This window comes from Primulina eburnea, chromosome 6, assembly GCF_022965805.1.
Source record: "Primulina eburnea isolate SZY01 chromosome 6, ASM2296580v1, whole genome shotgun sequence".
NCBI classification, from domain to species: Eukaryota; Viridiplantae; Streptophyta; class Magnoliopsida; order Lamiales; family Gesneriaceae; genus Primulina; species Primulina eburnea.
This window is the reverse complement of record NC_133106.1, coordinates 24611641-24627139: the sequence shown is the minus strand read 5'-3', so window position 1 is coordinate 24627139 and position 15499 is coordinate 24611641. Positions and strand designations below refer to the sequence as shown.

The window sequence follows — 15499 nt, the reverse complement described above, 5'->3', positions numbered from 1 at the left end:
AAAAAAAAACAAAACAAACAAAAGATGTTAGAAATTAAATTTCGTTAGTTTTTCAATTTGACATCGTCAAAACATGCACGACTATAACATTCCAATTGAGACATCTTACATTGTTTGATTTCATACTCCAATAGACATTTCCATTTACCATTAAAAACAATTATTATCATCACAATACGCATCTCCGAAGATTTTTCATTGATCTATATCGAGCTAGTGACAAGCCGCAAATTTCATTGTTTCGATATAGATCTGCTGGTAATATCAAAATATAAGAGACTAAAACACAGTAATCAGTCACATTCATCTCTTTATCATCAAACACAACTGAAATCAGGAAATGCAACGCATTGTCAGTAACGATACCTTTGAGCCAGGGAGAAGAATCAAGCGTCGGCCGGCTCCGCCGTCTGATTTCCCCTAAACAAGTAAGAAATGGTCGGCATCTTCATCAACTTATACGACATCGGGATCGTGAAATTCCCAAACACCGGAATATCGATAATCAGCCCTAACTCCAGCTCGTAACGATATCCCAATCGGCCCCAATGTCCCAAATCAGACTAATCAGCAGGTTGTGCGGCACCTTGATCGTGACATCCAGCATAGTTTATCGTTCGCCTTGAGGGATCCAGGATCCGGGATCGAGCCCATCGCAATCCCTCTTCCGGAGCTCTTCACCTTGTACGCAACTCCTTGAATTTCACTATCTGAATGAGGACACAAAATTTAATACTTGTGTGGCCCTTATAGTGTGTTTGGCAACCAGGATTTGGGAGGATTTCATGGGATTTGGATTTCAAAATCCTATTTTTACTGTTTGGCAAGATGTTAAAAAAAACGATTCGGATTTTCTTAAGATTTCATGGGATTTCCACAAGTATATCCAAATCCCATCAAATTTGATAAGATTTGATAGGATTTGATTTTTAAAAATATAAAATTACTTTTTTATCCAACACATCATTCTCCACCAAAAGTTTCTAAATGGTTAGACTTTTTTTTCCTTTTAACTTTTTTGAAGTTGAAAGATTTCGTTTAAATTTTATAAGTTTCTTGTGTTATTTACTGATTAATATAATAAAAATTATAGTAATTATCAAAGCCTCTTTTTACGTTTATAATTTCATGTTAAAGTTTGAAGTTGTTTGATGATTTTTTAATTATTATTTTATGTGCACTATGATTAATAAATAATAATTAATTTTTGAATTTACAAATACAAATAATAGAGAAAAATTATTAATTTCTAAACTTTTTTTAGTTACTTATGTTTATATGATTTATAATGGTAGTTTAGTAAAATTTTAAAATTCCAAATTCGAATCCTTTTTTCTACAAACAAGAAATGGATTTGTAAATACCATTTTTAAATTTTAAACCAAACACCAAATGGAATTTCAAATACTTGAATTTCCAAATCCAATTCCAAATCCAATTCCAAATCCCACGAAATCCTCTCAAATCATGGTTTCCAAACACACTGTTAATGATTTACGCATACGGCTAATTGTGACTTCACAAGTCATGTTCGAGGTAACATTTACCTCTTATATGCGCTTACCCTTATTTGTCTCATTATGTACATCAACCTTTTGATCACAAGAACGTCATAAATCAGTCCTAAGTGCACCAATCGAATCATTATTTGACTATCTAATAACATCGGCTCACGATTCTCTAGGTATCATTGATAGTTATTTCAAGAATCAGTAAGTTATGGTTAGCGTACAATAAGGTACCTTCAACTCATATATCTTCATCAAATCTCCCATCATTTTTATATCAAGTGTTGCATATGAACTCGATAATGATGTAATGTGTCTTTCAGTAATCATAGTAACATCGTTTGTTACTAGGAAAAATACTTTTTCCTAAGCACAACTCATAATATTGCTAGAGATTCTTGGCACTATTAACATATCAAACCATATAAGATATCCACACCCGCAGCTGAGCGGTGAGTCCTCGACTATAATGAAACGACTCATATGTATATCCAAATTATACACAACCTCGTCACCTAATGACTCTCGCAGATTTGATAAATGAGTCAGAGTGCATCGGTAGTACATAGAGCCTCTTTGTTGTTCCAAATCAAAAGACTGATAGTGTACAATCGTAACCACAGACTTATCCAATCGATAAAGATAACCTTTTGTAAAGTGCGAAAGAAGGTTGTTCAGTGACTAATATTATGATCATTCATTTGTATGATTGGACATATCCATGTCCTAATCAATAAAACGTGGCATTAACATCACATATGCTAATTAACATCACATATGCTAATCTAGAACTTGATCAACCTTTATCCTTATTTTAGACAACTGAATTGATTAAGAACCAATTTAGAATATACAATACGTATTAAATGAATTTCATTATCGACATAACTCGACCTCATTGTACCATAGTATATTCAAGGTTATTATTTATTCAACTTGTAAGAATATACATATAAAAATTAAATGTCTTAATTGAATAAAATCTTAAAATATTATTAAAATAAATATTTTTTTACACAAGATTTCACTCACTGGACACTTATTGAAACATCTACTACTCATTTTTTTTTAAATATACTAATTGTTTTTTCTTCATCTATGATCTCAGCCGATTATGAACATACAAACATATATATAAATATTTTACACCATTTAAAATAAACTCACCAACTAATTATTTGAAAATCCAAAAACGCATTTCAAAACATAAAAGAATAAATTATTAAATCAAACTTAAAACTAGAATTTTTCAAAATAAATCATAAGCATCTTACTTCTCTCAAAAACCACTCAAAAAAGCATCAAAAGTCATGAAACGTCATAGAATCTTTAAAAAAAATCAAACTAGCAAAGGTCATCGGGTTATGTGCATCATCACTCCAACTAGTTCAACCATCAAGTCCTCCATCATCACTAAAATTATTCTCATCTGCATCGATCACACCTAGTGAATCTATTGACTCAACAAACCTTAACCACGATAACAAGTAGTACATATATATTCACAAGCAACAGTGAAAGATACTTTTAATATAATAGTTTTTCATGAACATGCATAACTTTAAATAATTTTTCTTTTTATCATATCATTTTTCCTTTCATCATATACGTATATGTTTCTCTTTTATTGAATTCAGATCATTAACTATGACTTTTGTATCAGCTGTAGGTCGTTGGATCTATCTACGTATAACCATGGTACGAGGCGGTGTGGTTATTATCGACACTCTCACCCGTCAAGTGAGCCTTGGCCTTACATATCACCATATCTTTTCATTTTAGTCATAATGAAAGTCACCTTCTTCAACCTTTCATTATATTCATCACTTATAAAAATTCGTGCTTATATATAATTTTTCCCTTAAAACCAAGCATGCAACACGTCTTTTAACGTTCTCGTTTTTCCTCATAAAATTCCATAATATTTTAAAATAAATATTTTATCATTTGTTACAGCATTCAAATCACTTTTAGGAAGTCTAACATTTTTTTCAAGTGTAAAATGATTGTTTTGCCCCTAGAACCCGAACTTTATCAATTTACCCTTAGACCTTAAAACGACGACCCAAATCAATCCAAACTTAACATAACATCATAAAATAAACCCATAAACATTTCTCAGACGTAAACTTAAGCTCCTTGACTAATTTCGCAGTTTGTTTTAAAACTTGAACTTACGTCCTGATTTTAATCGGAATCGACTCGAAACTTAACCAAACTTACCATAGCACCTAACAAATCCCAATGCAACTCAATTCAAGCAATTTAAAACCCTTTAAAAAGCCTACGACACCTAATGAAATTCCATTGCCCTAATTCGAAACCCTAGCTTAATAATCTTCCAGCACCCCTTTCGACCCTAGCCCTTGGCCGACCCAACAAGGCCCTAGCTGACCCTGATGGACCATAACCGAGCCCTTTAGTCATTTCCTAGACGAGCTCTACAGCCCATGCAACACAGCCCTAAGCCACGCCCATACATGCCTTAAACAACCCAAAACGACGTGAAACCTTTATCCTCCTTTTCCAGCCCTTGCACAACCCATCTAGGACCATGAATAGACCCTCAGCTCCCTTGAACACATCCCAAACAGCAGCTAGCAGCCACTCCCTCTTAGGACCAAAAACGCAATCCCTAGTCCCCTTTAAAACCATAGAACGTGCGGCTCCTACATGCCTATTTTCCAGCCCTTAAGCATACATCTATGGACCCTTAAACATGTTGAAAAACGTCCTTTCCCAGTAGCCTTATCATGGCAGCCTTTTTGTGCATCATAATCATGAATTTAGAAACATAAAAACTCAAGTTTTGCCATAAAAACAAAAATAAAAGAAAGTGAATCATTTTTTCATGCACACATGTATTAACACATATAATATGATATGAGTGAAGGAAGATTAAGGCGTATTTTTGTGTATTTCACGGATGAAAAACAACTTACGATGCGAGGAATGTTGGCGGAGAGAAGACCTTGCTGAATTCCCTTCGAAAATCACGTGTATTTGCCTTTGAAATGTGTGCGTAGTTGTGTGATGGCTGCCCTAGGAATCCTAAGTGTGTGGGGGCGTGGGTTTAGAATAAATTCTAGGGTTTGAAAGCTTGTTTTGGATATAAATAATTGTGTAGTAAACTAGGTCCAATAACTTAGTATAATAGGTCCATTATATAGCAGGAAAAATATTTCGTTTAAGAAAACTTTGAAAAAATTAGTCGAATTACCAAAAAGTCCTTATTTTCGTCAAAAATAGATTATTGGTTTAAAATACGATTCGTCGCTTAAAAGCACCTCAAAATACAACATTTTCGAAAATATCATGTTAAATACACCATACATTAAATAATTAAAAATAATTATTTAATAAAAAAATTCCTCTTACAGTCTTCGATCTCCGTTTCTCGACCGTGTCTCAAATAATCTTTAAAACACAGTTTTATGCATTCTAGTAGAAAACTATATCTTAAACATGTAAACATGCCTACCACATTTAATACACGCAATTAAAACAATTTATTTAAGCATTTTCCATTTTTTTCCTAGATTTGCATACAGTTGAATTACTTTATCGTATTTTGAACCTTACACTTACTCTAATAACTTCGAAGTTGACCAATTATTTTAGTCATTATACTTATTTATTTTCTTCATGCCAAACTTTTTGTGCTTGCTCCGCCTCAAATTACCCTTCACTTGAAGACGAGCTAGGGATATAAAATTATATTTATTATTACTCACTACTTCTAAACTAAATTTTTTTAGCGTCGAACTCTTATAAAATAATCATATTTAATTATTATATAACTGTATTATATTTCAATTATATTGTCCAATTCCTAGTACTTTTTCTAATTGATTGTAATAATTGTAAATAAGTTTTAAGTCGTACAATAAATTTCACATTCTTAAGCTTACACCATTGATTAAAGGCGGCTAATTTTTTGATATTTTGACATCATTTCTCTTTTTAAAAAATTATTTTTTTTAAATTGTATATTAATTAATGAAAGTTGTAGACACATATAACTATATTTATTGATGTATTTTCATAACAATATATAAAATTTTCAAAAAAGTTTAATAAATATAAATTCATGAGATCATCTCAAAGTACTCATAAAAATTCTTATCAAATTATCTCATCAATCAAATTTTTAAGATAAATCTCCTGAGTGAGAAAATTATATTTTTTCATGGTAATATTTTTTTGCTTTTCCCTACATATCTAATATCTATATATCTATCTAATATATATCTATGTTTCCATAACCTCCATGTGTGCGAAAGCCACTAAGAAAAAGTTTGGTAAAACAACGCCACGTATCAGATTCCTCTTTTGATTCCAAGCCTTAGATGGTATCAGAGTCATGGAAATAGTCTGGTTAATAATTTAGCACATTTATTCAAATGAATGTTTTCAGTATGAAAGCAACTGTTCAAAACAGTTTAAATGACGAATATGATTTACTTGAAAATTTAGATTTATTGAATAAATAGACTATTCCTAAGATAGAATCTAAAATGATCTATAAGTTAGGAACCTTTGAGAGAATTGGTTTCAAACAAGTAGTAAAAACTACATAATCTTCGGTACCTCTTCATAATGAAGAAATGGTTATTAAGTTATTAAATAATAAGGATATTTTACCTTATAGGAAAAATTATAAATTTATTCATATAGGTTTAATACAAATTGTCTTTAGACCTTTAAATTTAGAAGGTTTACCAGAAAGCTTTATAGCAGCTTTAAGAGATGGTATAAATTTAAATTGAAAAAAATCCCTTATGGGAATAATCTAATCTAGTCTAGCACATGGTCCAATATATTTTGATGTTTATCCTAATTTATCTTTATCTTTGTCTGATATTAATATATTAGATGCTTTAACATTAAATGTTAAAACTCATGGTTATAATTATACTCTTGGAACAAAAGTTAAATGTATCTGTTATCGTATTTATTATAAACCATTATTTACACTTAATCATATGTGTAAAAGAATAGATAAAAAAATTAAATGAAACTATTCTTGTAGAAACTAATATTAATAGATCTAATATTACAACTCGTAGATCTATAAAATGGGAAGAAATAGAATTTCCAGAAAACTGGATAATAGAACAAGATGTTCCTAGAAATCCTATAATAAATAGAGATTTACAACAAGTTATACAGAATAATGAAGGATTTGTTCAAATACAGTTTAATAATGAATAAAGAACCCTCTTCTGTTTATGCTAGATCAAGATCTAATCATTCTTTTATTTCACCTCTAGATTATATGGTTGAAATGCCACAAACATCTAGAGCATCTACTTCTCAAGTAAGAGAAGATTTAGAATCTACTGATACAGTAGATGATTTAATTATAAATCAAAATAATATTGTTCATAAAAGTAACTTTCAAAAAGTTAAGGAAACTGATACAGTTTCAGAAATTAATTTTAGTATTTAATGGATAGTAAATCAAAAATTGATTTTACTAAAAGATCTCTTGCAAGAGCAAAGATAAATGCAGAATTTTATTTACCCAAATGAGAATATTTTAAGAGATAGGTATTTTAAAAGTTTCTCTGAAGAAGAATTTTAATTTATAGTTTCAGAATTTTATAAATATTAAAACCAGAATAAATTATTTCATTTTGTTCCTTGGTTTTTCAAAACATTTATTATAGATTATATTTTTATACTTGAAAGAAATTATAAAGTTTCTTCAGGACATATTCAAAAATCTGTTCATCCTCCTCAACAATCTTTTATTATAGAAAAGAATAATAAAATTTTAAACTTTACTGTTTTTTCAAAATTATTTGACAATGATAAGTTACAAATAACTGTTAAACATATTAATCAGATAATTGAAAAACAAAATTATACAAATTTATATTTAACTATAATATGAGAAGAAATAAATTCTCTTAAAGATCGTGTTGATAAAATTATTTTAGACATTAATCAAATTAAACCAGATGTTCATATACAAGAACCAGAAACTAATATTGTTTCTATTGCTACTTCATCTATCAATCCCCTCCTGATATAAAATATTTTAAATTTAAATTTTCTGTTTCTGATATAGAAAAATTATTAGAAGAAAAATTTAAAAATCTTAATTTAAATACCCTTAATGAAGAATTTGAAAACATTAATAATTCTTCTGATGAAGAAATTAATAAAATCAAATGGGCAGATAGACCTACTGTGGGGACCCGGACGTTAATTCATTCCTTAATCGTCTTTAGGAATAAATAATCAAATATAATAAACAGGGTCTAAATTTTTTTTTTTAAAATGCAAAGCGGAAACGTAATGTAATTAAATTCAAATTACATATTATACATAATCTAACAATTATTTTATGATTTACATAGTCCAACTAGGTTCAACTACATGTTCGTGCTGAATCCTAAGTTGCTTCTGAAGCCCGGATCTCCACGCTATCTAGTCCAGCCTCGTTCTCTTCTTGACCCTTATCATGTCCCACCTGTTGTCATGCACACATACAAACAAGACAACAGCCGGATAACTCCGGTGAGATATAAATATCCCAGTATAAATCATGTATACATGCCATCATATAAACAATATAAAAGCATATATCAAAAATCATATTATATATCAAAATCATGATATCAACCATAACAAGAATAATCATATTCTATACATGTACCCTAATCCGGAACATAATTCAATATCCAGAATAAATTCTATTCTAAGCATGTACCAATATCAGGAACATACTGAATATCAAGAATAACTCCTATTCTAAACATGTACCAATATCAGGAACAGCAAGGAACATGAACCATATTCAGGAACATAATCAACATCAATAAATATAAATCAATATAATCGTCACTCAGACTCGTGACTCCACGTTTTAGACTAGACTCAATCCTAGCCTAGGGATCCCGGTTTCCAGATGTGGTATTCCTATATCGACCAACAGTAATAGAAAAGACTCCAGTTCTATCCACGTCGATATAACCAAACATCCAGTGTCCTGACCTAACCGTCATGGACTGTGGTCCTATCATCAATATCCTGTCCTGTGACAAAGTGCAATGGGCCAGTGACGAGTCCTCACTATCCGGCCCTTCTGTCACAAGATGAAATGTCTACGACTAAGCATATCCGCTTATGACTCAAGACATACATTGTCTATAAATCCATAGGACCAAAAATATCAATCGTATTCAATTGCAAATAACAATGCAATAAAATAAAGTATGTGATTTAGGGAAACTCGAGTCAAACCTCACTCAAGTTGTGCAATCCCAACTCAACATTAATTTATACCTTTATCTTCTCGCTCAAAAGAAGAAGAAGAAGTCCCGACTCTATCTCGGTCCATTCTCAATCTGGTAATAACAATACCGAACAGATATAATATCAATAACAACTCAATTCAATACCTGTTCTGATCAATAATCAAATCGAATTATACGCTGATCGATATCGAATCAAGATACAATCTAATCCATATCGACAATATCACGATATAATCAAAATCACTACCGAATCTGTTCAATATCAATCAACTGATGTTTCGACGGTATACCAATACAGTCTCGATAACCCCGTCAGTCCAAACATCACAGATATAATACCAGAATACCTAATCAGTATCGATACCAGTCATAATCTCAATAACAATACATATCTGATATGAATTCTCAGTCAAATTGATTCCAAAAATCATAACAATTACATATTCAGTCTGTTCCTCAATCTGACTTCGATTCTATGATGTCTAACATGACAAGAACATCATATATGAATCCTATTCAATTCTGACAATAGTCTAATTTCAAAACATGTCAAACGTAGCAAAACTTACGTCCAGTTGTAGCCTAAGTTGATAGGAACTCAGTACTGAAGTCGGATTTGAAAACAGACGGGCGGATTTCTCATACATTCTAAATTCTTTACGTCGAAAAACTTGAAGCTATCTCCTCAAACCTTTCTCGTTTCTCTTGCCTCATTCTGAAGAGATTAGCCTTTGTATGTATATATATATATACATCTCGTGCATGACAAGAACGTGGCTTCTCCAAAATTTGCCACAAAACCACTCGAGCATATGCGCGCATCTACCCGCGCATATGCGCCGAAGGTTCTGGGCATGTCGCGCATATGCGCGTCTTTACTCGCGCATATGCGCCAAAGTTTCTGTAATTTTCGCGCATATGCGCCGCTACCGGTCGCGCATGTGCGCCAAGCCTTTCTGAGATGTTCGGCCGAACATCTTGAGATGTTCGATTGAACATCTTGGCTTATAATATAATGATGCTCGGCTTCTTAATTCAAGTTTGTATAACCTCAATCATGTCAATTGATCAATAAATCATCCCAGATTAATCTTAAATTACGGTAATTATACCCAAATCATTTCAGATTACGGTAATCAAATTCTCGGGCCTTACACCTACCCAGCATAGATATTATTATGATAGACCCACTCCAATGGATGTTCTTTTAGAAAAACCAGAATACATTTTCTCTAATAGTTATAATGAGAAAAATATTTATGAGTGTAATATTGATGGTTTTAGTGACAAGAAGATTTATAATACTGCTCGTAGAATGCTTAATTGGAGAATAATATTCAATCAGAAAATGTTGTTTATTCATTAATAATGACTATGATTGAACATTTTACTGGAAAATTCACTGATAATAGTGAACAAATTAGAACTTTATTAAGTAATCTAAAATGTAAAACACTTACTGATTTTAGATGGTATAAAGATACTTTCTTATCTCGTATATATGAGATTCCAACTGTAATAATAGTCTTTGGAAATCTAAATTCAAAGATAGTTTACCTTTCTTATTTGCTGAAAGGGTTAGAAAAGTATTAAGAAAGGATGATATAAATATTCTTTATGATAATTATACTTATAGAAAATTAATAGCTCTCTGTAATGAATTAAAATTGAATAATCAAATTAAAAGACATAATTTACTAGAGGAAAAACAACTAGGTAAATTTTGTGAACAATTTGGTATGGATTTACCTAATTAAGGTAAGAAAAAAATTAAAGATAAAGTTGAAAAAATTTATAAGAAAAGACATTTTTCTGAAAGACAAAAAGAGAAAAAGAAGAAAAGAAATCCGTGATTTACGGAAAGCTAAAAATTATCAAGTTAAAATAATAATAATTTATAGAAAATGTAAAAAGCCAGGAGATTATGGTAATCAATGTTGAGCTAAAAACAAAATTAATAATTTAGATATAGATATAGATGAAAATCTAAAAGAAACGTTATTTAAAATAATAATGGATTCGAATAATAATTCTGATAGTGAAACTGAGAATTCTTCAGAATCTTACAATTCAGAAGAAATTCTGGATAATGAATCAGACATTTCTGATTTAGAAGAATGTAATAATTGTATATAAGGAAAATCTTGTATTAATCACATAGACGATAATAATGAAAGTAATGATGATTTTTATAAACTTATGTCTCAATTTAAAGATTTAAACATAAATGTTTTAACAAACAATAATATTTTAGAATTCCTTAAAATGATTAAGGATCCAATATTAAAATCTACAATTATTGATCAAATGGAAAATACTGCTTCAACAAGCAATAATAACGTTCTTGTCAAACAAGAACAAGCTTATTCTATGAAAGAAGTAAAAAATCTTTTACAGAAAAAATATAATCAATAGAATTCAGTTACTATACAGGATTTAGTTAATGAAATAGAAAATCTAAAAGAACAAGTAAATATTTTACAACATAACAATAATAGTTTAAATTATCGTATCTCAATTATTGAAACTAATAATTCTGTTAATAATACTGAAAGTTTTGAAAATATTCAAGATATTTCTTTCCCTGATATTAATTCAAATAAAAAACATTTATCTATTTTGAGTATGATAATATCTCAAAAATGGTATACTAATATTACATTATTAATTGATAACTCTTATAATAGAAATTTCATTGCTATGATAGATAGTGGTGTAGATTTAAATGTTATACATGAAGGATTAATTCCTATTAAATGTATTCATAAAACTACTCATTCTCTTTCTAATGCAGGAGGAGAACCATTAGAAATAAATTATAAATTACCAAAAGCTTATATTTGCAAAGATAAAAAATGTATTTAGACCAGTTTTTTATTAGCGGAATATATTTCTAGCCAATTTATACTTGGTCTTCCTTTTATTTATCAAATTTATCAATTAACTTATGTTGATGAAACAGGTATTATAGAAACTTATCAAGGTAATCCTATTTCTTTTCAGTTTATAACTAAACATGTTCATAGAATTTTAAATGAATTACAAGAAAAGATTGAAAGAAAAACCTTTCAAATAAATTCTTTAAAAGAAGAAGTAAAATTTTTAACAATAGATGATAAATTACAGAATCCTAAATTACATGAAAGAATTAAAATTATTTATAATAAATTTCCATTAGAAATATGTAATGATCTTCCAAATGCTTTTTGGAATAGAAAGAAGCATATTAAATCTCTTCCATACGAAGAGAAATTTGATGAGAAAAATATTCCTACCAAAGCTCGTCCTTGTCAGATGAATTCAGAATATTTAGAATTATGTAAGAATGAAATTCATTCTTTACTAGATAAAAGTTTAATAAAACCTTCTCAATCTCCCTGGTCATGTACTGCTTTCTATGTTAATAAAAATTCTTAGCAGGAAAGAGGTGTTCCTAGACTAGTCATAAACTATAAACCCCTTAATAAGGTTTTGAAATGGATTAGACATCATATTCCTAATAAAAAGATTTATTAGACAGATTAGTTCATGCAATCATATTTTCACATTTTGATTTAAAATCAAGATTTTGGAAGATTCAAATAAAAGAATCTGATATATATAAAACTGCTTTTAATGTTCCAATAGGACATGATGAATGGACTGTTATGCCATTTGGACATAAAAATGCTCCTTCAGAAGTTCAACAAATTATGAATGATATTTTTATTCATATAGCAATTTTATAATTGTTTATATAGATGATATCTTAGTGTTTTCAAATGATATTGAAACACATTTTAAACATTTAGATATAAATATTATTATTCAAAATGGATTAGTTATTTCAAAATCCAAAATGATTTTATTCCAAACTAATATTCGTTTTCTTGGTCATATGATTGAGAAAGGAAAACTAATTCCTATTCAAATAAGTATTGAATTTGGATCAAAATTTCCTTATATAATAACTGATAAAACTCAATTACAAATATTTTTAGGAAGTTTAAATTATATTTCTCCTTATATAAAAAAGGTGAAGATAATCACTTACATGATTTTTTAACTCGAGAATATTTATCCTAATGTTTTTATTTACAGATATGTATTCTCGAGGAAGAGGAGAGTCCTCTTACGGAGGGCGAGGTGGTAGGGGAAAAACCCCTAATATTATTGCACAGGATGAAAAACAGAGGCTAATAGCTCAGAACTTATCTAGTTCATCAGCCAGTAATACTGAGCAAAATGAGTTATACAATGAATTTCAAGAATTCTTGAAACAAAAGCAGAGAAATAATACAGATTCTCAAGCTTCACCATCATATGCTAATATCATCAAAGAAGATGATAATGATTCAGCTCTATATACAAAGAAAAAACATCGAGAATTAATTCTTCTTATAGAAGAAAAATATGTCCAATGGGAAAAGACTCCATGGACTATCATGAAAAGATACTTAATGTAGAGGCCCGTAATTCGTATTCATAATTTTGCGGAATTATTAAAAATTTTCTAAATAAATAATTATCTTATCTCATTTAATTAAAATAAACATGTAAATGAGTTTTTAACTTTAAAATAACAGCGGAAGCGAATAATGTTTTCAACCAACCATTTAAAAATAATCCAACGTAAACATCAATTTAAAATAATCCAACGTATTAAAACTGAGTTTGAATAATGAAAAGTGCATAAGCTGAATCATGAGGTCCTCGGGTTTACTACTGCTGTCCCAAGATCGCTCATTGGTCTCCGTCCGCGGTCTCGACCTCATCCACACCTACAACAATCAAGTCTAGTGAGTCTAAAGACTCAACATGTATATATTGTGAATAACAAGTAAATATATCATAAAATCGCATGCAACGTAAAAATAACGTATCGTAAAGTGCATGGTGAAAATCTATAACGTGAATAATTATAACTACGTGCATATCTAAAAATCATCCGTAAAAGCTTTGCTCAATAGAGCTCTGTCATAACATATCATAATTTTCTGGTAGAGATAATGTTTCTAAGCTAGTGGCCCATAACATAGCGTAAGCGCCTGATCAAACTAAACCACAGTATACTGGGCGGTAGAGATCAATAACAGCCCTTGGACTGGATGTCCGTACCCATACATAATCATAACCGGTCGTAAGTCACCGGGCGGAGAGGTCCTCGGTTGCGCCTACCGACTTCCAAACCCATAAGCATATAGGTGGCCACAAGACATATAGCATATATATCAAAAATAAACATTTTATATTTTTATGCACGTAATATAATTATAATCCTATTTTTACCGGATGAGTTGGATCGTTCCCAGGCTTGCTTCGACTTATTTACTAATATGTGACACATGCAATAAATATTAATCTTGACAAAATTTAACATTAAACCGAAAACGAGGACGATTCGGACCAACAACTTGATTTTTAATCATGGCTATCGTACCAACCCGAACCAACATTAAACCGACGTTTAACCATGATTAAAATACCCCAAACATACTGAAAAATTTGCATAATAACTGTAACACACGAAAATAGGCGAAAGGAATCCAAAAACATAAGACGCTCTTTCGAGAGTCATTTTGGCACCTTTCGCCGTAAATTCGTGTACGACCTCTAAACTCGACCAAATCACAGACGGCCAAAAACATGACTTTCCTAACTCATTAAGGTATTGTCCAGTCCAAGGCCATGGGCTAAAAGCCAACAAAGAACTCAAACAAGTACCAAAACGAAGGTCACAGCTGCTGGAAAAAAATGCAGCAGTAGCAGTTTACTTGTTTGTGGTGAAAATCCTGAAATAAATGACTATGGGCTTAAACCACTGCCCAAGGACTCTTACCAACATCCTAAGGCATGCCTTGGACCATTGCTAAGGGCTAGAAGCCAACCACAATCCAAGGAAACACCTAGGACAATTACAGCATACCAACCAAGAGCACCACTTGCTGCCTAGTGTATTGTATTGAACCATTTTTCTGTCTTGTCTCGTTCCAAGGGCCATTTTATCGACCATGGCTCGATCTAGACATGGTGGAGTGTTGTAGGAACCATGGCTATGGGCTAGAAGCCAACCATAATCCAATAACACACCAAAAACCGAAACCACCTTCATAAAAAGAAACAGAATTTTAGAACCATGGGACACTTGACATGTTGCTGTAAAAATCTGAATGAATCGTGAACTAAGCTTGGAGAAACTGATTTGGTTACTTCCTAGACATGATAAGGTAGGGATCTAACCATGGCTACAGTCCCTAGGACAGCCATGATTTGAACACACTCACCTTACCCACTCAATGGCCAAACCGAGACCCATTCTGCACATGAGGGAACTTTTGCTGTCATTCTCATGTTTGTGAACGTATGGATGTAAACTAATGATCTAAAAACACCCTAACACATTCTAAATCATGCCTACCAACAGCCGTGGGTGCCTGGAAAACGAGCCAACCTCCTGAACCACAAGACAAACCAAAGCCGTGAGATGCAAAGAGGAATTCAAAATTCTGTGCAGAATAATCGTGTAGTTGCTGTCCAATTTTCGAAATGTTGCATGAATCATGATTATATATTGGTTTAAAAATATCTATAGGACTTGATTGAAGAGTCAAGAAACAACATATACATGCCTGGAATTTGTTTTGAAGAAAACAAATCAAAACGACGAATACGAGCGGCGGGATCGGAGTTGGTATTCTTTTCTTGTTTCAGCTGCTGTGTTTCGGTACTAAGCTGCTATTTTCT

General features: G+C 31.0%; 1 protein-coding gene across 1 annotated transcript in view; it reads right to left on the bottom strand.

Moving 5' to 3' along the window:
* Positions 1-202: 202 nt before the first annotated feature.
* Positions 203-15499, bottom strand: part of LOC140833389 (desiccation protectant protein Lea14 homolog) — a 32437-nt gene continuing 17140 nt past the window's right edge. The window contains exon 2 of the mRNA XM_073197740.1: positions 203-366. The gene's annotated coding sequence lies outside the window, so the exon portion shown is untranslated. The remainder of the gene's footprint in view (positions 367-15499) is intronic.